At 44.8% G+C, this 13,966-nt stretch overlaps 1 protein-coding gene across 1 annotated transcript in view; it reads right to left on the bottom strand.

Annotated features, from left to right (window-relative positions):
- LOC124549890 (carbonic anhydrase 13-like) overlaps positions 1-13,966 on the bottom strand; it is a 255,948-nt gene that overhangs the window by 220,614 nt on the left and 21,368 nt on the right. The gene's annotated exons all lie outside the window — the stretch shown is intronic.

Below are 13,966 nucleotides of genomic sequence, written 5' to 3'. Positions count from 1 at the left end.
GTGCCGAAAATACCAAATTTCAGGAATTACCTCTCAACATAGACCGCTGGCCGACGGCCTTCACTTAATGACCGAGGACAGTGGCGTTTGCATAGAGTTGTCAGTGCTTAGGGACAAGTAACAATGCGTGAAATAACCGCAGAAACCAATTAGTATGTATGACGAACATATCAGTGTGGACAGTGTGGCGAAATCTGGCGTTAATGGGCGTTGGGAGCAGAAGACCGACACGAGTGACTTTGCCAACAGCACGATATCGTCTGCATCCCCTCTTCTGGTTTCCTGATCGTATCGGTTGAATCCTAGACGACTGGAAAACTGTGGCCTGGTCAGATGAGCCCCGATTTCGTTTGGTAAGGGCTGATGGTAGGGTTCGAGTGTGGCCCATAACCCACGAGGCCATGGACCCAGGTTGTCAACAAGTCACTGTGCAATCTGGTGGTGGCTTCATAATGGTGTGGGCTGTGTTTACATGCACCAGACTGGGAAATGGCTAAGTTTGGCTTCTTGGAGACCATTTGCAGCCATTCATTGACTTCATGCTCCCAGACAACGATGGAATTTTTATGGATGACAATGCGAATGATTTGGATGACGAGCGAATGATTTGGTTACCCAGACCAGCCGACAGTAATCCCGTCGAACATTAATAGTACATAATCGAGAGATCGTTTCGTACACAAAATCCTGTACCGGCAACACTTTCGCAGTTATGGACGGCTGTCGAGGCAGCATGGCATTATATTTCTGCATGAGACTTCGAACAACTTGTTGAATCCACGGCACTTCGAGTTGGCTGCGCTACGCTGGGCAAACGGTGGACGCTATGATAGGCAGTGTCCCATGATTTCTCTCACCTCAATGTACACTACTGGCCATTAAAATTGCTACACCAAGATGATGACATGCAACAGACGCGAAATTTAACAGACAGGAAGAAGATGCTGTGATGTTGTTGTTGTTGTGGTCTTCAGTCCTGAGACTGGTTTGATGCAGCTCTCCATGCGATGCTGTGATATGCAAATGATAAGCTTTTCAGGGCATTCACACAAGGTTGGCGCCGGTGGCGACACCTACAACGTGCTGACATGAGGAAAGTTTCCAACGGATTGCTCATACACAAACAGCAGTTGACCGGCGTTGCCTGGTGAAAAGTAGTTGTGATGCCTCGTGTAAGGAGGAGAAATGCATACCATCACGTTTCCGTCTTTGATGAAGGTCGGATTGTAGCCTATCGCGATTGCGGTTTATCATATCGCGACATTGCTGCTCGCGTTGGTCGAGATCCAATGACTGTTAGCAGAATATGGAGTCGGTGGGTTCAGGAGGGTAATACGGAACGCCGTGCTCGATCCCAACGGCCTCGTATCACTAGCAGTCGATATGATAGGCATCTTATCCGCATGGCTGTAACGGATCGTACAGCCACGTCTCGATCCCTGAGTCAACAGATGGAGACGTTTGCAAGACAACAATCATCTGCACGAACAGTTCGACGACGTTTGCAGCAGCATGGACTATCAACTCGGAGACCATGGCTGCGGTTACCCTTGACGCTGCATCGCAGAGAGGAGCGCCTGCGATGGTGTACTCAACGACGAACCTGGGTGCACGAATGGCAAAACGTCAATTTTTCGGATGAATCCAGGTTCTGTTTACAGCATCATGATGGTCGCATCCGCTGGTCGCATCCGCGTTTGGCGACATCGCGGTGAAAGCACATTGGAAGCATGTATTCATCATCGCCATACTGGCCTATCACCCGGCGTGATGGTATGGAGTGCCATTGGTCTCTGTCACCTCTTGTACGCACTGATGACACTTTGTACAGTGGAAGTTACATTTCAGATGTGTTACGAACCGCGGCTCTACCCTTCATTCGATCGCTGCGAAACCGTACATTTCAGCAGGATAATGCACGACCGCATGTTGCAGGTCCTGTACGGGCCTTTCTGGATACAGAAAATGTTCGACTGCTGCCCTGGCCAGCACATTGTCCAGATCTCTCACAACTTGAAAAGTCTGGTCAATGGGGGCCGAGCCACGGGCTCGTCACAATACTCCAGTCACTACTCTTGATAAACTGTGGTATCGTGTTGAAGCTGCATGGGCACCTGTACCTGTACACGCCATCGAAGCTCTGCTTGACTCAATGCCCAGGCGTATCAAGGCCGTTATTACGGCCAGAGGTGGGTGTTCTGGGTACTGATTTCTCAGGATCTATGCACCCAAATTGCGTGAAAATGTAATCACATGCCAGTTCTAGTAGCAATTTTAAAGGCCAGTAGTGTGTAGTCTTCCTGGTTTAGAGCGCGTGGCACAGCTGATGTAAAAGTATGTTGCGACTCTTACGCTACATTTTGTACAATATTAATAGTATGCTCACACTTTCTGCATGTGGTGCAGCATCTATAATTAAGTATTATCTGAAAGAAAACTAAAAAGTTATACACTGAAATTTTGGTAAAATTTCAAAGTGGTGTAACTACCTTTATACGTATAGAAATGTAAATGTGAGCATTTTCCACAACGCAGAAATATAATGTCCTAGTGACTACAACAAGGTGTCAAGATTTCGCTCTGTCAACTCGTACGACGGTCTGTAGCGGCCTGAAACGGAGTGATTCCATATGCTCAATTCTAGGTGAGGCAAGTGGTAGCCTTCCTTGCACTGGCAAGAACTGAGGAAATGCAGTCATTCTGCAATGCAGACTTCTTACAAACCACTTGTGCCCCACATCTCAGAATATAGCTCAGGTGTGTGGGATCCATATCAGATAGGACTAACAAGGCTTACTGAACGTATACAAAGAAGAACAGCGCAAATGGTCCCAGCTATTTACACAGTCCAGTCACATTAAAGTGACCACCTGTCAAAAGCCTGAATAACCACTTCTGCAGCGCGGAAGTGCGGGAAGAGAGTCAGTGAGGTTGTGGAACGTATCGACGGGGATGTGAAGCCAAGCTGTCACAGCGCCTTGGTAAACTATGCTAGGTTTCTCGGTTGAGGACCTGTGGCGCGAACAGCCCGATCGACGTGGTCCCACAGATTCTCGACTGGTTCTAAATATTGGGCGTTTGATGGCCAGAGGAGTACTGGTGCGCTTCAAACCACACACGTGTGCTGCGAGCTCTTTGACACGTTGAATTGTCCTGCGGGAAGTCGCCATCGTGGCGAGGAAAAACAAACTGCATGTAGGGGTTGACACGGCCCCCAAGGCCGGATGCATACATGTGTTGATCTACATCTACATCTCCATCTACATCCGTACTCCGCAAGCCACCTGAAGGTGTGTGGCGGAGGGTGCCTTGAGTGCGTCTATCGGTTCTCTCTTCTATTCCAGTCTCGTATTGTTCGTGGAAAGAAGGATTGTCGGTATGCCTCTGTGTGGGCTCTAATCTCTCTGATTTTATCCTCATGGTTTCTTCGCGAGATATACGTAGGAGGGAGCAATATACTGCTTGACTCTTCTGTTCTGTTCTCGAAACATCAACAAAAACCCGTACCGAGCTACTGAGCTTCTCTCCTCCAGAGTCTTCCATTGGAGCTTATCTATCATCTCCGTAACGCTTTCGCGATTACTAAATGATCCTGTAACGAAGCGCGCTGCTCTCCGTTGGATCTTCTCTGTCTCTTCTATCAACCCTATCTGGTACGGATCCCACACTGGTGAGCAATATTCAAGCAGTGGGCGAACAAGTGTAATGTAACCTACTTCCTTTGTTTTCGGATTGCATTTCCTTAGGATTCTTCCAATTAAGTCTGGCATCTGCTTTACCGAAGATCAACTTTATATGATCATTCCATTTTAAATCACTCCTAATGCGTACTCTCAGATAATTTATGGAATTAACTGCTTCCAGTTGCTGACTTGCTATATTGTAGCTAAATGCTAAGGGATCTATCTTTCTATGTATTCGCAGCACATTACACTTGTCTACATTGAGATTCAATTGCCATTCCCTGCACCATGCGTCAATTCGCTGTAGATCCTCCTGCATTTCAGTACAATTTTCCATTGTTGCAACCTCTCGATATATCACAGCATCATCCGCAAAGTATCTGTATGGAGTGTAATCATGTATGGAAGTGAAACATGGACGATAAACAGTTTGGACAAGAAGAGAATAGAAGCTTTCGAAATGCGGTGCTACAGAAGAATGCTGAAGATTAGATGGGTAGATCACATAACTAATGAGGAAGTATTGAGTAGGATTGGGGAGAAGAGAAGTTTGTGGGACAACTTGACCAGAAGAAGGGATCGGTTGGTAGGACATGTTCTGAGGCATCAAGGGATAACCAATTTAGTATTGGAGGGCAGCGTGGAGGGTAAAAATCGTAGAGGGAGACCAAGAGATGGATACGCTAAACAAATTCAGAAGGATGTAGGTTGCAGTAGGTACTGGGAGATGAAGAAGCTTGCACAGGATAGAGTAGCATGGAGAGCTGCATCAAACCAGTCTCAGGACTGAAGACCACAACAACAACATCCGCAAAAAGCACAGTGAACTTCCGATGTCATCCACAAGGTCATTTATGTATATTGTGAATAGCAACGATCCTATGACACTCCCCTGCGGCACACCTGAAATTACTCTTACTTCGGAAGACTTCTCTCCATTGAGAATGACATGCTGCGTTCTGTTATCTAGGAACTCTTCAATCCAATCACACAATTGGTCTGATAGTCCATATGCTCTTACTTTGTTCATTAAACGACTGTGGGGAACTGTATCGAACGCCTTGCGGAAGTCAAGAAACATGGCATCTACCTGGGAACCAGTGTCTATGGCCCTCTGAGTCTCGTGGACGAATAGCGCGAGCTGGGTTTCACACGACCGTCTTTTTCGAAACCCATGCTGATTCCTACAGAGTAGATTTCTAGTCTCCAGGAAAGTCATTATACTCGAACATAATACGTGTTCCATAATTCGACAACTGATCGACGTTAGAGACGTAGGTCTATAGTTCTGCACATCTGTTCGACGTCCGTTCTTGAAAACGGGGATGACCTGTGCCCTTTTCCAATTCTTTGGAATTCTACGCTCTTCTAGAGACCTACGGTACACCGCTGCAAGAAGGAGGGCAAGTTCCTTCGCGTACTCTGTGTAAAATCGAACTGGTATTCCATCAGGTCCAGCGGCCTTTCCTCTTTTGAGCGATTTTAATTGTTTCTCTTTCCCTCTGTCGTCTATTTCGATATCTACCATTTTGTCATCTGTACGACAATCTAGAGAAGGAACTACAGTGCAGTCTTCCTCTGTGAAACAGCTTTGGAAAAAGACATTTAGTATTTCGGCCTTTAGTCTGTCATCCTCTGTTTCAGTACCATTTTGGTCACAGAGTGTCTAGACAGATCCACCTACCACTTTGACATAAGACCAGAATTTCTTAGGATTTTCTGCCAAGTCAGTACATAGAATTTTACTTTCAAATTCATCGAACGCCTCTCGCATAGCCCTCCTCACACTACATTTCGCTTCGCGTAGTTTTTGTTTGTCTGCAAGGCTTTGGCTATATTTATGTTTGCTGTGAAGTTCCCTTTGCTTCCGCAGCAGTTTTCTAACTCGGTTGTTGTACCACGGTGGCTCTTTTCCATCTCTTACGATCTTGCTTGGCACATACTCATCTAACGCATATTGTACGACGGTTTTGAACTTTGTCCACTGATCGTCAACACTATCTGTACTTCAGACAAAATTTTGTGTTGAGCCGTCAGGTACTCTGTAATCTGCTTTCTGTCACTTTTGCTAAACAGAAAAATTTTCCTGCCTTTTTTTAATATTTATATTTACGGCTGAAATCATCGATTGAGTAACCGCTTTATGATCGCCGATTCCCTGTTCTGCGTTAACTGTTTCAAATAGTTCGGGTCTGTTTGTCACCATAAGGTCTAATATGTTATCGCCACGAGTCGGTTCTCTGTTTAACTGCTCAAGGTAGTTTTCAGATAAAGCACTTAAAAAAATTTCACAGGTTTCTTTGTCCCTGCCACCAGTTATGAACGTTTGAGTCTCCCAGTCTATATCTGGCAAATTAAAATCTCCACCCAGAACTATAACATGGTGGGGAAATCTACTCGAAATTTTTTCCAAATTATCCTTCAGGTGCTCAGCCACAACAGCTGCTGAGCCAGGGGGCCTATAGAGACATCCAATTACCATGTCTGAGCCTGCTTTAACCGCGACCTTCACCCAAATCATTTCACATTTCGGATCTCCGTCAATTTCCTTCGATGCTATTGCACTTCTTATCGCTATAAACACGCCTCCCCCTTCACTGTCCAGCCTGTCTCTGCGGTATAAATTTCAATACGAGTTTACGATTTTATTACTGTTTACGTCTGTTGCGCCTTCCAGAATAACGAGATCTCCCAGGGAATGCCACGAAAACATTCCGCAGCCCACAACGCATGCAGGGTGTCTCCTTTCAGAGATTTCACGCCGTACAGGCCAGCGACCATCTGTCCAGTACATCCTAAAACGTGATTCATCTGAAAAGGCCACCTCTCGCTACTCAGAGGACGTCCAGTTGGGGTACTGCCGTGGATATTCCAGCCTTCGTCGCCGGTGAACACCAGTCAGCATGGGTGCACAAACCAGGCGCCTGCTGCGGAGGCCCATAAGCAGTAACGTTCGCTGAACAGTCGTTGAGGAGACCTGTTGGTAGCCCATTGGTTCATCTGGGCGGTCAGTTCCTAAACAATTGCACGTCTGTTCGCCCGTACACAAATCAGCAGCCGTCGGTCAACCCCGTCATTTACGGCCCGTGGTGCACCACAGCTGCCTCAGTGTCGATTTCTGATGCGCCATTTTGCCGTACTTTAGCCACGGCGGCATGCGAACAGTTTACAAACTTAGCTGTTTCGGAAAGGCTTCGGCCCTCTGAGCTTTCGCCCTTGGGCCGATAGCCAATGATCACCCCCTTTTGGACGTCAGATGAATCATGCTGTTTCCGCACTGTTTTCCGCATCCCCCGTCGCGCTTTATATACCCTCCACTGCTAGTGCTGCCACCTGGCGTCTTTGAGTGGCTATCACACGTTGACGTCGAACATAGGCGGTGGTCACATTAGTGTGTCTGGACCGTTACGCCTCACAGGAGAACGTCTCTGAAACACGCGAAATGGCAGATGCTTGAAGTAGTCACCAATTATCCCGCGAGAAATTAATGAAGAATCTAGAGACATCATTTAATCCCCCTTATGTATTGCTCTCACAGCAACCGCGAAGATGAATGACAGCACATACAGACACATTTAAACAGTAATCCTTTTGACGCTCCGTACATGAATGAAACAGAAAGAATTCGTAACATGCAAAAGTACCCTCTGCCATGCATTTCACATTGGTTTTTATAGTAGAAATGAAGATGTAAATGTAGCCGAATGTCATGAGCGGTTTTCTTTGTTGTGCATCCAACCGATATTCGTGTGCCGCCACCTACAGCATTAACACCGATTTATTTTACAATCCAGACAAATTCCCCATCAACTTCATTCCGATGAGAGTCGCTTTCACTATACCACTAATAAGACTCGTTAACGTCTCTCGACTGTTGTGATTGTATCTACAGCATCCATACAATGAACGGTTTCGCATGTGACAGTGAAGCGTCTGTTTAGTCCATACGCAGCGGGTACAGGAACAAAGTATTGTAGCTCATTTCGGTGTGTAGTTTTCTGTGTGGACACACACACACACACACACACACACACACACACACACACACACACACACACACACACTGGAATTCAGCTCTTGAGAGAGTGGAACAAGTATATAAATCAACACACAGGAAGACAGATGCCAGATTAAGAACGTGTAATTCATCCTCGAAGGTGGTTGTTTATAAAACTCTCGTCTAACGATTTTGTTAGAATTTTTCTTTGCTGTGGAACACTTGCCGACTTCCATGAACGAAAGAAAGAATATTTGGAGAATATCTGTATATCCCGTCGTAGCACATTTTTTTTTCGAAGAGAAAGAACATGAGTGTTTCATTGGGAGCTGAGGGGAGAATGGAGACGAAGGAACTGTCTTATCCAGAGGATCGAGTCGGCCGAAGACAAAATGTGGTTGGTCTGGATATAACTTGATGTTATAATTAGATGGAAAATGGAGCAGGCGCCAGCTGTTATAGATTGTAACGCCATTGAAATGAATAGCTATTCTGAAGACCTGTCGCTATGATACGAAATGTCTTCAGCCTTAGGTAGAGGACGGAGGAACTGTTTCAGTGGAAGGGAGTGCGATAAGATAAATGAGCTCGGTGGAAGAGGTTAAATTTGTATTTTGTGGAAAAGATAGGATAGAAATGGTTACAGGTATTGGAAATTGGAGAGTACTCAATGCATTTCGCTAGTTTTCAGGAAAAAAATTGTTCACTTTTCGTTGAAATCTTTCGTCTTCGGTGAGATGGCCCGAGAGAAAATATCGCTTCGGTTTTGATACGATGGGGTGGAAGAACTCTTCAAGAAATAATTCAAACAGCCAGAAAAAAAAGCTCGGAAGGCTGCAACAGTACTTTTAGACCAAGATTCTCTCAGATACGAAATGCGGTGACGTTTGGAGCTGTCTTAAGTTCTTCGAATGGAAAAACAAGTGCAGTCCCGCAAACCATGCAACATTTGGCATGCGAACGTGCATCAAGAAAAAGTAATTCTACAACTGAAGAGACTAGCGGTGTGGATTTTTTTTTTTTTTTTGTGGTTTTAGGGCGCACAACTTCAACGGTCATTAGCGCCCAGACTACATTAGGAATGCACCGCGAGGCACAAGTTTAAAACAGCAACAAAAAGGGAAAACACGATAAAAGATCGACAGGCATAGGATTAAAAAAAACAGCATAATTAAATGTCCTTAGACAGGTTGGTCAATTTGATAAAATGAAGAACGCGAGCAGCTGCTCCTGGGTCATCCGCTAAAATGGCATCGAGAGTACATGGCAGGCTAAGATCAAGAAGCAGTGGAGTAAAATCCGGACAGGACGTTAAAATGTGGCGGACCGTCAGCAAGTGCCCACATGGGCAGAACGGCGCCGGCGCAGCCGTCAGCAGATGGCGGTGGCTGAACCGGCAGTGTCCAATTCGTAACCGGGCCAAAACTACCTCCTCCCGCCGAGAGAGGCGTGAGGAGGACGTCCAAGCCGCGGCAAGAGGTTTCAAGTCCCGAAGCTTGTTGTCCGTAAGTGCAGCCCAATCGGCATGCCACAGCGATAAAATGCGCCGACAAATGACCCTGCTACAATCTGATGAAGGGACACAACAAGAAGCTGTCCGAGGCTGGAGGACCGCAGCCTTGGCCGCGGCATCTGCAGCTGCGTTCCCAGGGATACCGACATGGCCAGGAACCCACATAAAGCTAACCGGAGAACCGTCGTCCACCAGCTGCTGAAGAGAGCGTTGGATCCGGTGCACGAAAGGGTGAACCGGATACGGATCACTGAGGCTCTAGATGGCGCTCAGGGAATCAGAGCAGATGACATAAGCAGAATGGCGGTGGCGGCAGATGTAAAGAACAGCCTGGTAGAGGGCAAAGAGCTCAGCTGTGAAGACCGAACAATGGCCATGGAGCCGGAATTTGAAACTTTGTGCCCCGACAATAAAAGAACAACCGACCCCGTCATTGGTCAGCGGTGTGGATGTGAGCTAGAAACAGAACCTGATTGATATGTGGCTCCCAGGTAGTATACAATCGACCTACATTCAGTTTTAATCCAAGAATCCAACTGGGACCATGTTGATTCCATGGCTAAATGTATGGCCTCTTAGCCGGTCCAGTTGTGTTGTCGACGCGATGCCAGTAGGGCAGCGTTAGGTGGGACGCTGGTCCGCCCACATCGCCGAGGACAGCGGACTACCTGTTGCGACACACAGCTGCAGCGCCTGCAAGCCATCAGGAACTCTACCTGCTCCGCGTGAAGTAACCTCTCGTAACGTTCTTGTAAAGGCAGGCGGGAATTGTAGTCATCCGATGCATAACGTAATACACATAACATTCTATAGTCTGGTTTAAACAACGATGGTTTATTAGGGGCTGATTGTTAGTTCCTAATTCGACATCTTTGCTTACTTCGGCGTATAGCATGCCACGTAAACATTTCTTTAAAAGAAGCCTATGACCACTGAAGAACAGTACAATAAGTTACACAAAAGTCGTACATACAACAAAATTCATGCCACATTAACCGTAGAATGTAAAGGGGGGAAATGTTACGTTGCTGCCAAACCATCGTAACTATTGCTACTTCAAATTCTATTTAAAAAATGGTTCAAATGGCTCTGAGCACTATGGGACTTAACATCTGAGGTCATCAGTCCCCTAGAACTTAAAACCACTTAAACCTAACTAACCTAAGGAGATCACACACATCCATGCCCGAGACAGGATTCGAAACTGCGACCGGAGCGGTCGTGCAGTTCCAGACTGAAGCGCCTAGAACCGCTCGGCCACACCGGCCGCCCAAATTCTATTAAAAGGAAGACATAATGTGTAGGTTATGCATTAGTTACTTACCATTGTTAGATCTCCAGTAGTATGTTAGACACCAAATTAAGTATAAAATGTCCTTTTTTATACCCTACTGCAATCGTAAATTTTACGAAGGTTTATTAATCTAGGGTTATCTAACATAAATCCATGTAATGATGGAGATGTGGTCCTCCGAAATGAATAGTGGAAAATTTGACATAGTAGACGCGACTAGTTACTGCAGTATATATTTTCAATTGATTTTCACAACGGCCACCATTAGCCAAAGAAAAAATGTTCACACTTGGGCAGGTAACATTAAAATTTTAAAACGAATGTTCTCCATAATGCTAAGCGTCTGTCTTTTAGCAATTTCCTGCAGACTTTTTCTCTTCTGTTTTGATATCTACCTCAGTCTTTCTCTGACTAAATGAATGCTCGAGAAATCCTGCAGTTAATTTTTTGAATCTCATCTTTCTTTCTCCTTTGTAAATACGAGGGTAAGTCAATTATTATTCGCAAAGGAGCTATAAAATTTTATTGTAATCAAATAGGAAACTTACAAGAACATGATTTTTCGACATAGTCTCCATGCGTTTCAACGCAGTTTGTCCATCGTTGTACAAGCTTCCTGATGCCCTCGTAAAAGAAGGTTCTCGGTTGAGCTGCGAGCCGGGAATGCACCGCTTCTTTCACTGCTTCGTCCGAGGCAAATAGACGGCCCCTTAATGCCCGTTTTAGTGGACCAAACAAGTGATAGTCAGAAGGGGAAAGATCGGGGACCAAATGGAGGATGATCCAGTACTACAAATTTGAGTTTCTGGAGCGTTTCAGCAGTGTGGGCAGCAGTACGCGGACGGGCATTGTCGTGCAACAACACAACACCTTTTGACAGCAATCCTCGGCGTTTGCTTCGAAATGCAGGCTTTAGCCTGGCAGTAGGCATCTCACTGTAACTTACACTGTTTGTTGTTGTGCCCCTTTCCCCATAATGTTCCAGTACTGGAACTTGTGCGTCGCAAAAAACCGTAAGCATCAGTTTTCCTGCGGACGGTTGGGTCTTGAACTTTTTCTTGCACGACGAATTTGGATGTTTCCATTCCATACTCTGCCGTTTACTCTCCAGCTCGTAATGATGGCCCCACGTTTTGTCACCAGCAGTGATCCTGTCTAAGAAGTTGTCCCCTTCGTTACCATAGCAATCCAAATGTTTTTGCAGATGTTGAAGCGCGTTTGTTTATGTAACTGTGTGAGATGTTTTGGGACCCATCTTGCACAAACTTCATGAAACCCAAGTCTGCTATGGATGATTTAGTAGGCATAACCGTGACTAATTTGCAGACAATGTGCCACTTCGTCAATAGTTAATCGTCGGCCTAAGAGAATAATTTTACGTGAACGCTCAATGGTTTCTTCATTTGTGGCAGTAAACGGTCGTTCGGTTCCTTCATCGTGCATAACACTTGTGCGACCATTTCGGAATTTTTCAATCCGTTCGTAGACACTCCGTTGTGGCAAAACACTGTTACGGTACTGCACCAACAGTCTTCGATGAATTTCGGCCCCTGACACGCATTCCGACCACAAAAAACCGATCACTGTACGTTGCTCTTCTTTGGTGCAAATAGACAGCGGAGCAGCCATGATTAACAGCACGGCAGCGATAACGAAACTAACCTAGCCACTCGAAAATTGCAAAGATATAACAACAAAAAACGGATCATGCGTCATCAACGTAAAACGACAGTACTACCAAAATAAACAAAAATATAACTCAATTGTGGATAATAATTGACTTACCCTCGTATCCCAGACAGACGAACAATGTTAGACAGTTATTCAGGTAACAACTTAGTAAACAATGAAATCACGTAACTTTCTTAACTAAACGGCAAAAGACAAGCAAAATAATAAGTTGACCAGGAATTCTCCAATACCGTCATTGATAAGGAACAAACAACCCGCTCAATATCAGTACTTTCAATATCTACACAACAAGTCATCTTATCAGTAATTAAGACACAAGTTTGAAGTTCAAAGACGTAATAGACCTTTTTTCCGTCGTAATGTTTTCAAACTGAAATTGCATATGAGAAAACAATGAGACACTTGATTTCGATCTTGAATGTATGTGTTAAAAATATGTTGAAAATAATATTTATTACTTATTATCCTGTAAAAATTTACAGATAGAGACACTTGAAAGATAATGCGCAGTTTCATCAGAACAGAAAAAATTCAGTAAAATTTTCCACATGGCGGCGTAGCAATGTATTTGGTTCGGCTCTTATAGATAAAAGCCTTTGACATGCAATAAATGACATATTCTTTCGTTCTCGTTTGATGTTCTTGTGCAGCATGAAGTGTCAGGAACAATATTAAGTCAGTCTGTCTTGAAGACATAACGACTTCAGAACGCCCGGGGTTTACAAAATACTCTGTGGTGTGGAGAGCCTTAGATCGGAAAAACAGTGTGTACTGCCGAAAAACCCAGAAAAATTTGATATAGCTGAGCATGTTTTCGGGTCGCCGATCGAGTTTGACGACACCTCTGTCATGGCTTTCGGAACAGTGTAATCGAAGAATCATTTGAAATAAAAATTGTAGCCAACACCTTTAAAACGGGCGGTGGTCTACAGCTTAGCGTGGGATCCGGTGATCGTGAAATTGAAACAGCTGTAGCGAATACGGAGACAACAGATCACACACCAGCGAGAAAAGTGATTCGTCAAAAAAAAAAAAAAGGCAATTTTTAGTTTATTACTGAAAAATACGTGTGAGGTGTCCCAACTGGCGCAAAAATATAATGGAATTTACTGTTAATAATACTTACTTTGAAATTTAATGGAAATGTACACTTTTTCAATGTTTCATAGAATTGTTTCAGTTGAGTTTTTTCACGTATTGCATTTTCGGGTTGTGCCAATTTCCTGCCGGAGTGCGATATGACTATACATGGCGATGCCGTGGGCGCCAATGACGTCTCAGCCGTCAGTTTGAGGATAAGGGGGAGTACTGGTAACCCTACAGAAGTTTGCGGTTCTTCGGTAGTAGCAATAAAATACTGCTTACAGCAGTGACAAGCATGAAGAAGTACCCAAAACCTGTCGGGCAATTCGACTGTAGCAAAAACACTTCGTGCTAAAGTTTCAACCCAAACTGGAAGAGATGTTCCAATAATGAAGCTCGCAGCAACAACCAACAGCAATTATCCCAAATTGACAATGGCCGAAAGCTGGTGGCATTTTAATCACTTGAAGCGGCTGGAAGCCTGGTTAAATTTTAATGTGTGCCACAGTACGATTTTTCTATCAGTGCACTGGTCATAATAAAATTAACTAATATTTTTCTACGGAATGTATCAATAAGAACGAGATCAAAACTTAACGTAGGTGCGGGATCCCTACCTCAGCCGGTCGCAGGTTCGAATCCTGCCTTGGGCATAGATGTGTGTGACGTCCTTAGGTTAGTTAGGTTTAAGTAGTTCTAAGTTT

Source organism: Schistocerca americana, chromosome 1, assembly GCF_021461395.2.
Source record: "Schistocerca americana isolate TAMUIC-IGC-003095 chromosome 1, iqSchAmer2.1, whole genome shotgun sequence".
NCBI lineage: Eukaryota > Metazoa > Arthropoda > Insecta > Orthoptera > Acrididae > Schistocerca > Schistocerca americana.
Note: the sequence above shows the minus strand (reverse complement) of the source record. Positions and strands in the feature narration are given on the sequence as shown.